The sequence below is a fragment of the Nicotiana tomentosiformis genome, chromosome 1 (assembly GCF_000390325.3).
Source record: "Nicotiana tomentosiformis chromosome 1, ASM39032v3, whole genome shotgun sequence".
Lineage (NCBI taxonomy): Eukaryota > Viridiplantae > Streptophyta > Magnoliopsida > Solanales > Solanaceae > Nicotiana > Nicotiana tomentosiformis.
Genome location: NC_090812.1, coordinates 111,295,898 through 111,309,636, shown reverse-complemented (window position 1 = coordinate 111,309,636; position 13,739 = coordinate 111,295,898).

Genomic DNA, 13,739 nt, shown 5'->3' with positions numbered 1-13,739 from the left:
CTGCCACAAATTAAGATCATTATGTTTAAATAGATGTTATAGACTTTGGTGATCGGTGTAGACCTCACAATGGACACCGTACAAATAATGCTGCCAAATTTTTAAGGCATGAACAATAGTTGCTAACTCCACGTCATGTACATGATAATTCTTCTCATGCACTTTTAACTGTCTGGACGCGTAGGCAATCACCCTACCGTCTTGCATCAACATCGCGCCGAGACCAATACGCGACGCGTCACAATACACAGTATAAGACCTTGAATATGTAACTAATACCAACGCTTGTGTCGGAGTCAAAGTGATCTTGAGCTTTTGAAAGCTTAACTCACACTCGTCTGACCCTGTAAATGAGGCACCCTCTTGGATCAATTTGGTCTTAATAATTGTTCATAATCAATTACAGAATCGTCATTTAACCTCATGTTAACAAAAATCTCATTGCAAACCTTCACAATACTGATAACTAGATGCGAGGCATGAAAACTTCATAATTATTTACTCGAATTAACGAGTCACATTTAACGCCACCTAGGCGGGCACCTACCTCGTAGGTTAAAAATTAATAATTACAACACGAATTTGACAACTATGCACAAAGAATTTCATATAAGAATTTTCAAATAAGCCTAACACACATGACTCCCTATTAGTACTATAGTACAAGTTAAAATTCACAAGAGAGAACTTAAACACAAGAATTTTCCTCACAAGGATCTCGTCCTTATATAACTTCCACCGCAGCTCGTAGCCCGGTTTAAACATATCACTTTATATTAAAATGCGAGGATCTCGTCCTCGGTTCTGAATCACAAGTAATATGCACATTGTGCCAATTGAAAATTTCCATTTTCTCCTTTTAAATAATTTCGGTTACACCAAATCACAACACATAATGAACCCCATACCGGTAAGGCATATAATTGATAATTTGTAATTAATTATTCGGAATTTACATCAAAATTTACCGAAATGAGTAACAGAAAGCCACATTTAGCCTCGCAGCTCTTATTAGTGACCAACACGAAATGATAGGCGTAGTTATCTCCATAAAATCTCCCAACAGGGGTAAACACATAAGTAAATTATAGAATTATGAAGCTCACTCATAAGTGGATCACAATAGGAAGACTCGTTTCGATATTGAGAACTGAATCAACTTAAGGAAATTATTCCTTTATATTAAATCGAGGTCGTACCTGTAACGACTCCATCTGATGTAGCGACCTCCGCCATATCGTAAAATAAATATATCAACGGCTGGGTCTCCACCTCTAGGACACCTTTTACTCATATGTCCTTCACCCCTAACTGGTCGTGTGGGTGGTGTAGTAACTGCAATGGGGCACGTAGCCTGAGGGCTTTGATGAAATAAGTCTCTCCAAAGTTTTTGACAATTTTTCTCATGATGTGCCTAGTATCACCGTATTCATAACAACTCCTTTGCGGGTTAGGCTGCTCATATTGGGTCTGTGCCAGATAACTGGAATAACCATTGTAGGAACTCATGTCGGTGGTGCATTAAAAGAACTTACTGGAGCACCCCGAGTAATCCGATGTGCATACTGGGCTGGACGACTGCCTGAGCCAAGTGGGCAGTGTTGCATTGGCTGGTCTACCCTCTTCATAGGCTTACCACGAACACTGGTGGAGAATTATCTCTCCCAAGGCAAATTTCTTCTTTTGTTATGCTGACTCAACACTGTTGAGCTGACCCATTTCTTAACATACTCTTTGATTCTTCCTTGGGGTAACCCTTACCCCTATTTATACACAACGATCACAAAAGTAGAGCTCCATACAGACAAATCTTGGCACGAAAACCACATAGTCCAGAATCTCATCAACAACTATACTTACTCCGAAGCACTCCAAAATCCGCAACAGTGACGTCCACGCTGAGTAGACTTCTACAAATTTAGAGTTGTTTCTATAACTCCTTTGCTATTGAAGTATAGGATTATTAAGGAGGCGAACATACCGCAAGTCCCAACCTTATCCTCTACAAAATCTCAGGTCTCAAACATGTGTAAATTTTAGGGAACCTTTCAATACCACATATATACATTTCAGGCCAAAATTGATAAAATACATGACCCCGCAATCCACCCATTGGTAGTGGGCTCCCCCTACTTAGCGCGAAGTCATAGGTCACAATGTCCGATAATCCACAATAATAATCTTCACATCTTGTATAAATCAACCAGACGCCAATGTCCGTTGCACCCTGCACATGATTCACTAGGTGATCTCTCAATACGCCCACATCTTCAGTCGGAACCACACGTTAAGGAAATGTTTGAGCATCTCTGGCTCCCTCGTAGTCCATCTGCGGCATCACGAACCGTCGACACACAACTGATATTGAGTGCGCAATGTCATACACGAGTGGATACAAAGGAATATGAGATATATATTTCATGCTAAATCAATACCGCACGATAAGGAATCAAGGAAGTGAATATTTTCCTAACAGTTTCATAGCCTCCCGAAGATAAGTACAAACGTCTCCGTACCGATCCGCAAGACTCTACTAAACCTGCTTGTGACTCATAACACCTATGAACCTAGTGCTCTGATACCAAAAAATGTCACGACCCCAAATTCCCTCCGTAGGATGTCGTGATGGCACCTAGTCTCTAAGACTAGGTAAGCCTATCAATGCGGAATAATAATAAATATCTGAAATAAATAAACTACAATTCAAACAATTTCAACTCCCAAAACCCGATAGAAATAAGTCACAAGCTTCTAAGAATTTATTCTTAATGTCTCTATATGTCAAGGTCTAGATAAAATATAAGGAAGCAACATAAAATGATAGAAGGGGACTCCGGAGTCTGCAGACGCTGGCAGATATACCTCGAAGTCTCCGTGCGCAGGCAACTCAATGACGTCTAGGCTGGTAAAATGTACCTGGATCTGCACAAAAAGATGTGCAGAAGCGTAGTATGAGTACACCACAGCGGTACCCAGTAAGTGCCAAGCCTAACCTCGGTAGAGTAGTGACGAGGTCAGGTGAGGCCCTACTGGAATATAATAATGGCATGGTAAAATATTTATCAATGTAGTAAAATAAAATGACATTGAAAATGAATCAAATAGTATGTCACATTTAATGACACCAAATAATTGCAAATAATATCTCGTGGAAATCAAAACAGAATTTCCTTCAACTTTATGAAAATCACAATAATAATCAAAGCCAACTACGGCCATAAATCAATATCAACAAGGGCACTCCCGAGGTACCGCCTCGTAGTCCCAAATCATAAATAAATTCATAATATCTCATTTCCTTATATCACCGCGGGAGCCTTCACAATTTATTTAAAGAAAACATTTTCCCGAAATAGCATCCCGCATTTTAGCCACCCTTATCACACCGCATGACTTCTAGTAGTTCCCATACTAGCCGCGCGTATCAAGCCACCCTTATCTCACCGCATGCATTTCAACACCCAGACCTTATACCACCGCATGCGTATCAATATCACAATATATCACAATTTGCACCTCAAGTGCTCACATAATTTAACTTGCCAAAATAATTCAACAACAATATTTTTTCACAATAAAGAGCTCACGCTCATGCCAAAATAAATCATCAATAATAGTTTGCCACAATAAAGAGCTCACGGCTCATGTCAAAATAATTCATCAATAATATTCTTCCACAATAAAGAGCTCACGGCTCCCTCACAATGAGTATAAAAATATTCAGGAGTAAATCATTTAGGAAAATAATATTTCAAAATCTTTACTACGTTGCTTCAATATCAAGTTTAAAAATGTCAAATACTTCATATTAAAAATATTTAATATAAAGAAATTCAACCTTCAAATAATGCATAGAATAAAAGAAACCAAGTTTCAACTAAACAGGTAAAACAATTAGTAAGAAAAGATCAAACAAATTTGAAGTATATATCTCACATCAATGATGAAGAATATAACAAGATAAAATAATTTAATAAATGCGCAACAGTGATCTACACAATTTAAAAATATAATCTTTCGCAAATTAACCCGTGTACATACTCGTCACCTCGTGCACACGACTTTCAACACATTTCAATAATCACATAAATACCAATTCTAGGGAAAATTTCCCCCACACAAGGTTAGACAAGTCACTTACCTCGACTTGCTCCAATTTAATCAAGTATTATGTTTTTCCTCGATTTTCTGACTCCGATCGACTCGTATCTAGTCATAATTAATTCGATACAGTCAACAAAAATTATAGTAATCAATTTCATAAGAAAATATTACAGTTTCATTAAAAATCTGAAATTAGCTCAAATTTTGTCCGTGGGGCCCACATCTCGGAATCCGGCGAAACTTATAAAATCCGACAACCCATTCAATTACGAGTCCACCCAAACCAATTTTACCAAAATCCGATAACAACTCGACCTCCAAATCTTAAATTTTCGTTTTTGGAAGATTTTGCAAAAATCTTGATTTTTCTTCCATAAATTCACGGATTCATGATGTAAATGAGTATGGAATCATGAAATATAATCAATATAGGATAAGGAACACTTACCCCAATGTTTTCCCGTGAAAATCGCCCAAAAATCGCCCAAAAACCGTGCTCCAAAAATCCAAAACGAAATGAATGAAATGAGCAGTTTTGGTCCTTAAGTTTATGTCAATCCGTCACTAAAAGTCCATTTTTCGTCACTAAAAGTCTACCAGAAATAGCTCTACCAGCCTTATTTCAATTGATCATAACTTTAAGTACAAATGTCCAAATGATAAATGGTTTAACTTTCTGGAAACTAGAATCCACCGACTACAACCTTTGTGTTTTGCAATTATTCTGATTCTTTACGCATTGCGAGATATAAGCTCCCAAAGTCTGCTGCATGCATCAGAATTTCTGGCGAAACTGCTCTACCAGCCTTCATTCAATCCATCATAACTTTCTGTACAAATGTCCAAATAATGCATAGTTTAATTTTCTGGAACCTATAATCATACGACTACAACTTTCATGTTTTGCATATTTTCTGATTCCTTATTAATTGCGAGATATAAGCTTCCAAAATCAGCTCTGCGATTGCACCGGTTGCTGTCCAAAAACAGCTTCTGCAGCAGAAAATTCCAGCAGTTCCTTTTTATCCGAAATCCATTCCGTTAACCTTCCGAAATCCACCCGAGACCCTCAGGACCTTAACCAATTATTCCAACATGTCCCAAAATACCATACGAACTTAGTTGAGGCTTCAAACTACATCAAACAACATCAAAACGACGAATCGCACCTCAAATCAAAATCAATGAACTTTGAACTTTCAAATTCTATATCTTGTGTCGAAACACATCAAATCAATTCGGAATGACTTCAAATTTTGCACACAAGTCATAAATAACATAACTGAGATATAAAAATTTTCAGAATCGGATTTAGACCTCGATATCCAAAAGTCAACCCCTCGGTCAAACTTCCCAAAAATTCAACTTTCGGCATTTCAAGCCTAATTCCACTACGGACTTCCAAATAAAATTCCGATCACGCTTCTAAGTCCAAAATTACCATACGAAGCTGTTGGAATCATCAAAATTCTATTCCGGGGCCATCTGCACATAATTTGACATCCGGTCACTATTTAAACTTAAACTTTTAATTTTTTATCAAAATTCCATATCTCGGGCTAGGGACCTCGGAATTTGATTCCGGGCATACGCCTAAGTCCCAAATCACGATACGAACCTACCAAAATTATCAAAACACTGATCCGAGTCTGTTTGCTCAAAATGTTGACCAAAGTCAACTTAGTTGAGTTTTAAAGCTCTAATTCACATTTTAATCCATTTTTCACCTGAAAACTTTTTCGAAATTTTTTTACGGACTGCACACTCAAGTTGAGTAATGGTAAATAGTGCTTAGATCATATAATTAATCATTAAATTTAAAGATGATATTTTGGATTATCACAAAAAAGTCCTAGAATTTGTACTCTCAATGATATCAACATAGTCCAGCAGCCTTGAAAACACAAGAGTCTGGTCATCCATGAACTTACTAATAACACTCATCTTTGCCCTATAACACATTGATCTTCCCATCAGCAACCCCAACTTTTTTCTTATTGTTTCTTGCAACTTATAAACTCTAATATCGGGTTGAGGGATTATTCTATCATTGAACTTCTTAGCAATATATTTGGCTGAGAATAACTTGTTCTTGTTCTTTTTATTATATTTATGGACTGGATAGTATTTTTTCACAGTAAAATCTCCTAGATCTTTATCAACGCTAGCATAGAGTTCTCATTTACACAATTTTTCTTTATATTTTACCCTTACTCAATGCGATTCATTAGGTGTTAGAGTTAATTGAACCTTCTATTGAATAGCATAGTCAGCTACAACTTGTCTAAAGCTTTGTAAATTTTCAAATATCATACCTAATTCAAATAAAGTATACTTGGCAGTATCATCGTACCTTAACTTTTTGCTTCTTCTTCTGGAAGGTAAATCAACACCCGGTTGTGCAAGAATATCTAAATCTTCACCATTGTCTTCACTAGCATCATCTGATGAGTCAATGAAGTCTTCATCACCACCCAACTTTCTAACAAATCTATCTTTCTTGTGAACCCTAGATCCTCATATTCCTTATCTAACCGAGCTTCTCCAAGCTCCACTTATTGAATGACATTGATTTTTCTATGTTCTTGGTCTTTCTTTCACTAATATTTTATTTTCTAACAGTCTCTCTAAAAGCCCTTAATTCTTTATCAACTTTACTGCCATCCTCATCAGGAATATTCTCTAAGTTAACTTCTTCAAAGTTTTCACTATCACTACTATCTTCATCATTAAGAGGTTGTTCTACCTCCTCCTAAACCCTAGCTGCCTAATTTAAGGTCATATTTATAGCACCCTCAATCTCCGTTGCCCTAGAATAAACTCCACTTTCTATATTAATTGTTTCTTGATCCATGTCACCAAACAGTGGACCTACAACATTGCCAGCACATACCCCTTCTTTCACCATGATATGTTTCATATACAGGCCAATAATGGACCTAGCACGCAAGTCTTTGAAAATATTATATAGTTGGTTGTTAATTCCAATGCAACAAATTAAAAATTGGTAGGGTTTTTGGCATAAAAGGCCTCAACTTTAGCATATCCGATATCCTTAATGTAACATTTAATCTCGATCAGAGAGAAATAGTCTTTATCTATTGCAAAGACAGCCCTTTCCAACTTCCCAATATATTGCCTTTCAATAACCCTACCCCCGTGGTAGAAAGAAACAATAATAAAGCCACCTATGTGAACAAACTCTGAAAAATGCAAGAAAAAGGTCAAGATTCCTTACCCTTTAACAAACTAAAAAGCCAAAACTTTTCCCCTTTAACAGACTAAAAATCCAAAACTTTTCCCCAAAATAATAAAATTCCATTTGAAAACATGAAAAAAGTTAAAAAATGATAGAAATGTTAATACCTCTAATAAAATCTCTTATGTTATTTATCTTCAAGCTTGCTCCGATTGATATCGATAAATCCTTCCAACACCAATGACTTACGAAAGAAGAACGAAGCCAAATTAAATGCAAACAATGAATAATGTTCTGGTTCTTTAAGCTTTATCAATGATATTGAAGCATTGTCCCTCACTGTTGAAGAGATTGATGAAGATCGATTTTAGGAGATTTGGGAGTTAGGGTTTTCAGTAAAAAAGAAATTTACTGAAATGAAGCCCCCATTAACTTTCCCCTCTTTTGTATTAATTTTTATTTTCTTTTTGGTTTTTATTTATCACTTTTTTTGTTTAACCACATGTAGTCTACGTATTAAATTATGATTGGTTCATTTAACCACATATGAGTGATTGTGTCTCATGCATTATACCTTCCAGACACGTGTATTTACGAGACACCCTAAAACCAACATAAAGCATCTATATAGTCACCTGTTAAGTTGGAGTGTGAGATAGATATCTGAGACTAACTTTAGGTATCTCTTTATGTATTTTGTCTACATAAATAGCCCATTTAAATTGTCCACAACAATCAGACAAATACCTCAACTAATCACTTTATCATTTAGACACTTCAAGAATCTATTAAGTAGATCAAGTAAATACCCGAGTGCAACATATTATATACATTAGTTACACTTGCCAATGACGTATCAAATGAGCCAATTAATGAATGACACAGTGTAATTTGTAATAAAAATTTGACACATATACAACAACAACATACCTAGTATATTTCCACATAATGGGATCTGGGGAGGGTATTATGTACGCATACCTTACCCCTACCTTGTGGAAGTAGAGAGGTTGTTTCCAATAAACCCTCGACTCAGGAAAACATAGGTACCACAATAATAACAAGAAAATAAGACAAGACAACATCGAGAAACCATGTAAAAGCAACATACATAAGAAGATAGTAAGATGATCGAAATGCGAAAAATGACAGATATTCAAAGAAACCTAATACCAACCAAATGCGAGAGTGCGTACTTATACCACCGGTATGAATAATCTAGACTACCTAACCTACTATCCCAATACCCGAACTCCATACCTTCCTATCAAGGGTCATGTCCTCGGTCGGATGTAGTTGCGCCATATCGTGCCTGATCACCTTACCCCAAATCTTCTTCGACCTACCTCTACATCTCCTAAGGCCTTCCAGTGTCAACCTCTCACACCTCCTAACAGGGGCGTCTGTGCTTCTCCTCCTCACATGTCCAAACCATCTAAGTCGCGCTTCCCGCATCTTATCCTCAATAGGGGCCACACCCACTTTGTCCCAAATAACTTCATTCCTAATCTTATCTAACCTGGTGTGCCCGCACATCCATCTCAACATCTCTGCTATCTTCATCTTCTGGACATGAGAGCTCTTGACTGGCCAACACCCAGCCATATACAACATAGCTAGTCTAACCACCGCTCTATAAAACATACCTTTAAGTTTTGGTGGTACCTTCTTGTCATACAAAACAGTGGAAGCAAGTCTCCATTTCATCCATCCCGCCCCAATATGATGTGTGGCATCTTCATCAATCTCCCCATCCCTGTATAATAAGCCCTAGGTACTTAAAACTTCCCCTCCTATGGGATGACTTATGAATCCGGCCTCACCTCCCCTTTCATTCTCCGAGTAGAACCACTAAACTTACACTCCAAGTATTTTGTCTTAGTTCTGCTTAGCTTGAAACCTTTAGACTCCAGGGTCTGTCTCCACACCTCTAACCTCGCATTAACACCGTTTCGCATCTCGTCAATCAAAATAATGTCATCTTTAAATAACATGCACTATGGCACCTCCCCTTGGATGTAGCGAGTCAGTACGTCCATCGCCAGGGCAAATAAAAAAGGGTTGAGTACCGACCCCTGATGTAATCCCATCATGATCGGGAAATGGTCCGAGACCACTCCCACTGTCCTCACACAGGTCTTTGCTCCATCATACATGTCTTTAATCACCTTAATGTAGGCCACATGTACCCCTATAACCTCCAAACATCTCCATATAACCTCCTCCGGGAATTTATCGTAAGCCTTTTCTAAGTCGATGAACACCATATGCAAGTCCCCCTTCCTCTCCCTATATTATTCCATCAATCTCCTAACATGGTGAATGGCTTCCGTAGTCGAACACCCCGGCATAAACCCAAACTAGTTCTCGGAAATAGACATATGTCTCCTTACCCTTAGCTCCACACACCCTCTCACATACCTTCATAGTATGACTAAGCAGCTTAATAGCCCGATAGTTGTTGTAATTTTGGATATCACCCTTATTCTTGTACAAAGAAACCATCGTACTCCATCTCCATTTTTATTCGACCTACCTCTACCTCTCATAAGGCCCTCCAATGTCAATCTCTCACACCTCCTAACCATGGCGTCTGTGCTTCTCCTCCTCGCATGTCCAAACCATCTAAATCGTGCTTCCCGCATCTTGTCCTCAATAGGGGCCACACCCACCTTATCCCGAATAACTTCATTCCTAATCTTATCTAACCTGGTGTACCCACACATCCATCTCAACATCTCTGCTATCTTCATCTTCTGGACATGAGAGCTCTTGACTGGCCAATACCCAGGCACATACAACATAGCTAATCTAACCACCACTCTATAAAACATACCTTTAGGTTTTGGTGGTACATTCTTGTGATACAAAACAATGGAAGCAAGTCTCCATTTCATCCATCCCGCCCCAATACGATGTGTGGCATCTTCATCAATCTCCCCACCCCATGTATAATAGGCCCTAGGTACTTAAAACTTCCCCTCATAGGGATGACTTGTGAATCCAGCCTCACCTCCCCTTCCACTCCCCGAGTAGCACTACTAAACTTACATTCCAAGTATTTTGTCTTGGTTCTGCTTAGCTTGAAACCTTTAGACTCCAGGGTCTATCTCCACACCTCTAACCTCGCGTTAATACCATCTCATGTCTTGTCAATCAAAATAATGTCATCTTAAAATAACATGCACCATGACACCTCCCCTTGGATGTAGCGAGTCAGTACGTCCATCACCAGGGCAAACAAAAAAGGGTTGAGTACCGACCCCTGATACAATCCCATCATGACCGGAAAATGGTCCGAGACCCCTCCCATTGTCCTCACACAGGTCTTCGCTCCATCATACATGTCTTTAATCACCTTAATGTAGGCCACATGTACCCCTATAACCTCCAAACATCTCCACAAAACCTCCCCCGGGACTTTATCGTAAGTTTTTTCTAAGTCGATGAACACCATATGCAAGTCCCTCTTCCTCTCCCTATATTGTTATATCAATCTCCTAATAAGGTGAATGGCTTCCGTAGTCGAACGCCCTGGCATAAATCTAAACTGGTTCTCGTAAATAGACACACTTCTCCTCACCCTTAGCTCCACAGACCCTTTCCCATACCTTCATAGTGTGACTAAGCAGCTTAATACCCCGATAGTTGTTGCAATTTTGGATATCACCCTTATTCTTGTACAAAGGAACCATCGTGCTCCATATCCATTCTTCGTGCATCTTTTTTGTCCTAAAATGACATTAAATAACCTAGTGAGCCACTCCAAGACCACTCTGCTGACACTCTTCCAAAACTCCACCGGGATTTCATCTGTCCCGGTCACTATGCCCCTGATCATCTTACTCATAGCCCCTACAACCTCCTCAATTATAATCCGCCTACAATACCCAAAGTCACAACGACTCTCGGAGGATCCCAAATCACCCAGAACAATGTCTCTGTCCCCCTCCTCGTTCAAGAGACTATGGAAGTAAGTCTTCTATCTCCGACGGATATGTGCCTCATCCAACAAAACTCTACCTTTTTCGTCCTTGATGCACTTCACTTGGTCCAAGTCACGAGCCTTTCTCTTTCTCTCTCTCTCTCTCTCTCTCTCTCTCTCTCTCTCTCTCATTGGCTAGCCTAAACAACCTCTTATCCCTGCCTTTACCCTCAAGTTCTTCATATAAACGACTAAATATTGCAGTCTTAGCCGCTGTAACTGCTAACTTCGCCTCCTTCCTAGCCAACTTACACTGCTCCTTATTCGACCTCTTTTCCTCCTCGTCAATGCTTTCTACTAACTTCAGATACGTCGCTTTCTTGGTATTCACCTTTCCTTGGACCTCACCATCCCACCACTAGTTTTCGTTGCGACTATCATAGTAACCCTTCGAGACCCCTAAAACCTCTCTGGTAGCTTCCTTAATGCACTGCACCGTCGTGGTCCACATCAGGCTCGCATCCCCACTATTCTTCCAAGCTCCCATAGTCAACAACTTAACCCCTAACTCCTGCGCCTTGTCTTCAGTAAAGGCTCCCTACTTGATCCTAGGTTGGCCATACACCACCCTCTTCCTCTTCTTCCTCGTGATCTCAATGTCCATGACTAGGAGCATATGCAGGGTTGCGAGGTTCTCACTTGGGATGACCTTGCAATTCGTGCAAAGACTTTTATCGGACCTCCTGCTGAGTAGATAGTCAATCTGGGTCCTGGGCACCGAGCTCCGGAAGGTGATAAAGTGTTCCACCTTCTTCGAAAAATTCGAGTTTGCTATCACCAAATCAAATGCTCTAGCAAAATCCAGCAGTGAAGTTCCCCCTCTATTTCTATCTCAAAAATCGAAACCACCATGCACATCATCATAGCCCCCAAACGTCGCTCCAGTGTGGCCGTTGAAATCTCCTCCAATAAAAAGCTTCTCAGTGTGCGGCATACCACACACCATCTCATCCAGATTCTCCCAGAAAGGCCTCTTGATTTCCTCATCCAAGCGTGTTTGGGGCGCGTACGCACTGATTATGTTCAAAGTAAATCCACCAACAACTAGCTTAATACTCACCAGCATGTTGCTCACTCTCCTAACCTCCACCACTAAATCTGGGAGGTCCTTATCAACCAAACTACCAACCCCGTTCCTGCCTCCCGTGCTCCTAGAAAACCATAGTTTAAACCTGTCTGCATCCCACGCCCTACCTCCTACCCATCTAGTATCCTATACATAAGCTATATTAATCTTCCTCTTCCCGCGAATCTTCGCTAACTCTATAGACTTTCCAGTCAAAATTCCTATGTTTCAAGACCCAAATCTCAGCATGGTGGCTCCCTTAGCCCTCTTACCCCTTACCCCCGCAATAACCCTCCGAGGACAAAACCTTACCTTATCATCGTTCACCAAAGTCACTATAATCTAAGGGACACTACACAAGAACTACCCCAAAAACAAGCGACGAATTTATAAATAAAAGAAATTATCGAAATATAATCTTCAACTAAAAGGCACTAAAACGGGCGACTAATTAAAATACATAAACTAAAGGGAATAAATTCTACAACTAGTAGTCACAAAAACAAGCAAACAAAGATTCAAGATAAATTTATAAACAATAATCGAAGTTCTTGCTAATATAATTAGTAAGAGTCAATATGGACAAGATCAAATAAGCAGACAATAGATACGATTAATAATAAAATAGCAAATATCAAGATAAAGGAGGAACGGTAAAACTAGTGCCACCCCCACCCCCTTTCATCTTCTTCCTTCTACCCATCTTCTGCGTCCTCCGTCCCCTTTTCCCAAATCCACCCTCCATCCAACCAATTAAACACAAGTTTTTTCCATCATATCTCGTCCATTTCCTATCTTTTTCTCCGACACACCCTATACTCAAAATTTACCCCATCCATATTTGAAATTTAAATCCAAAATCTTTCCATAAAATTAATACAAATATAAAACAGCAGAGAATAGATAAAACAAGGAACCCATTAAGGGATCATTAATGGATCTCGCTAGAAAAAGCTCCTCTCATGCAACCTCTTTCACTGAAAAATTGATCTCCGAGCAAAGCTGAAAAAAAGATTCTACTGGAATATTCAGTCTTTTTTCTCCATCATTTTTTTGACTATGATTTTGGTCTTATATAACTCTTGTTTCTCTAATTTATCATTTTGGTGTAAAATTATCTTTAATATTATCGGCCGATTCAAATAATTGATTGTTGTTTGTGTGTTTCTATTGGAATGAAGGTGTTGTTGAATGAAAGAGTGCGTTTATCTAGTGAAAATTTGGTGGTTTTTGCAGTTGTTGTTGCTGCTTCTTTCAACTGGCTCAGGACTAGTTTTGGCTTGATGGAACTAGGTAGAGCTTTGAAGGTTACGGGCAGTGGAGTTTTATGACGAAAGGCGGCAGTTTCTGATGATTTACGATGGCTTCGTTGGAGCTTTAGTAGC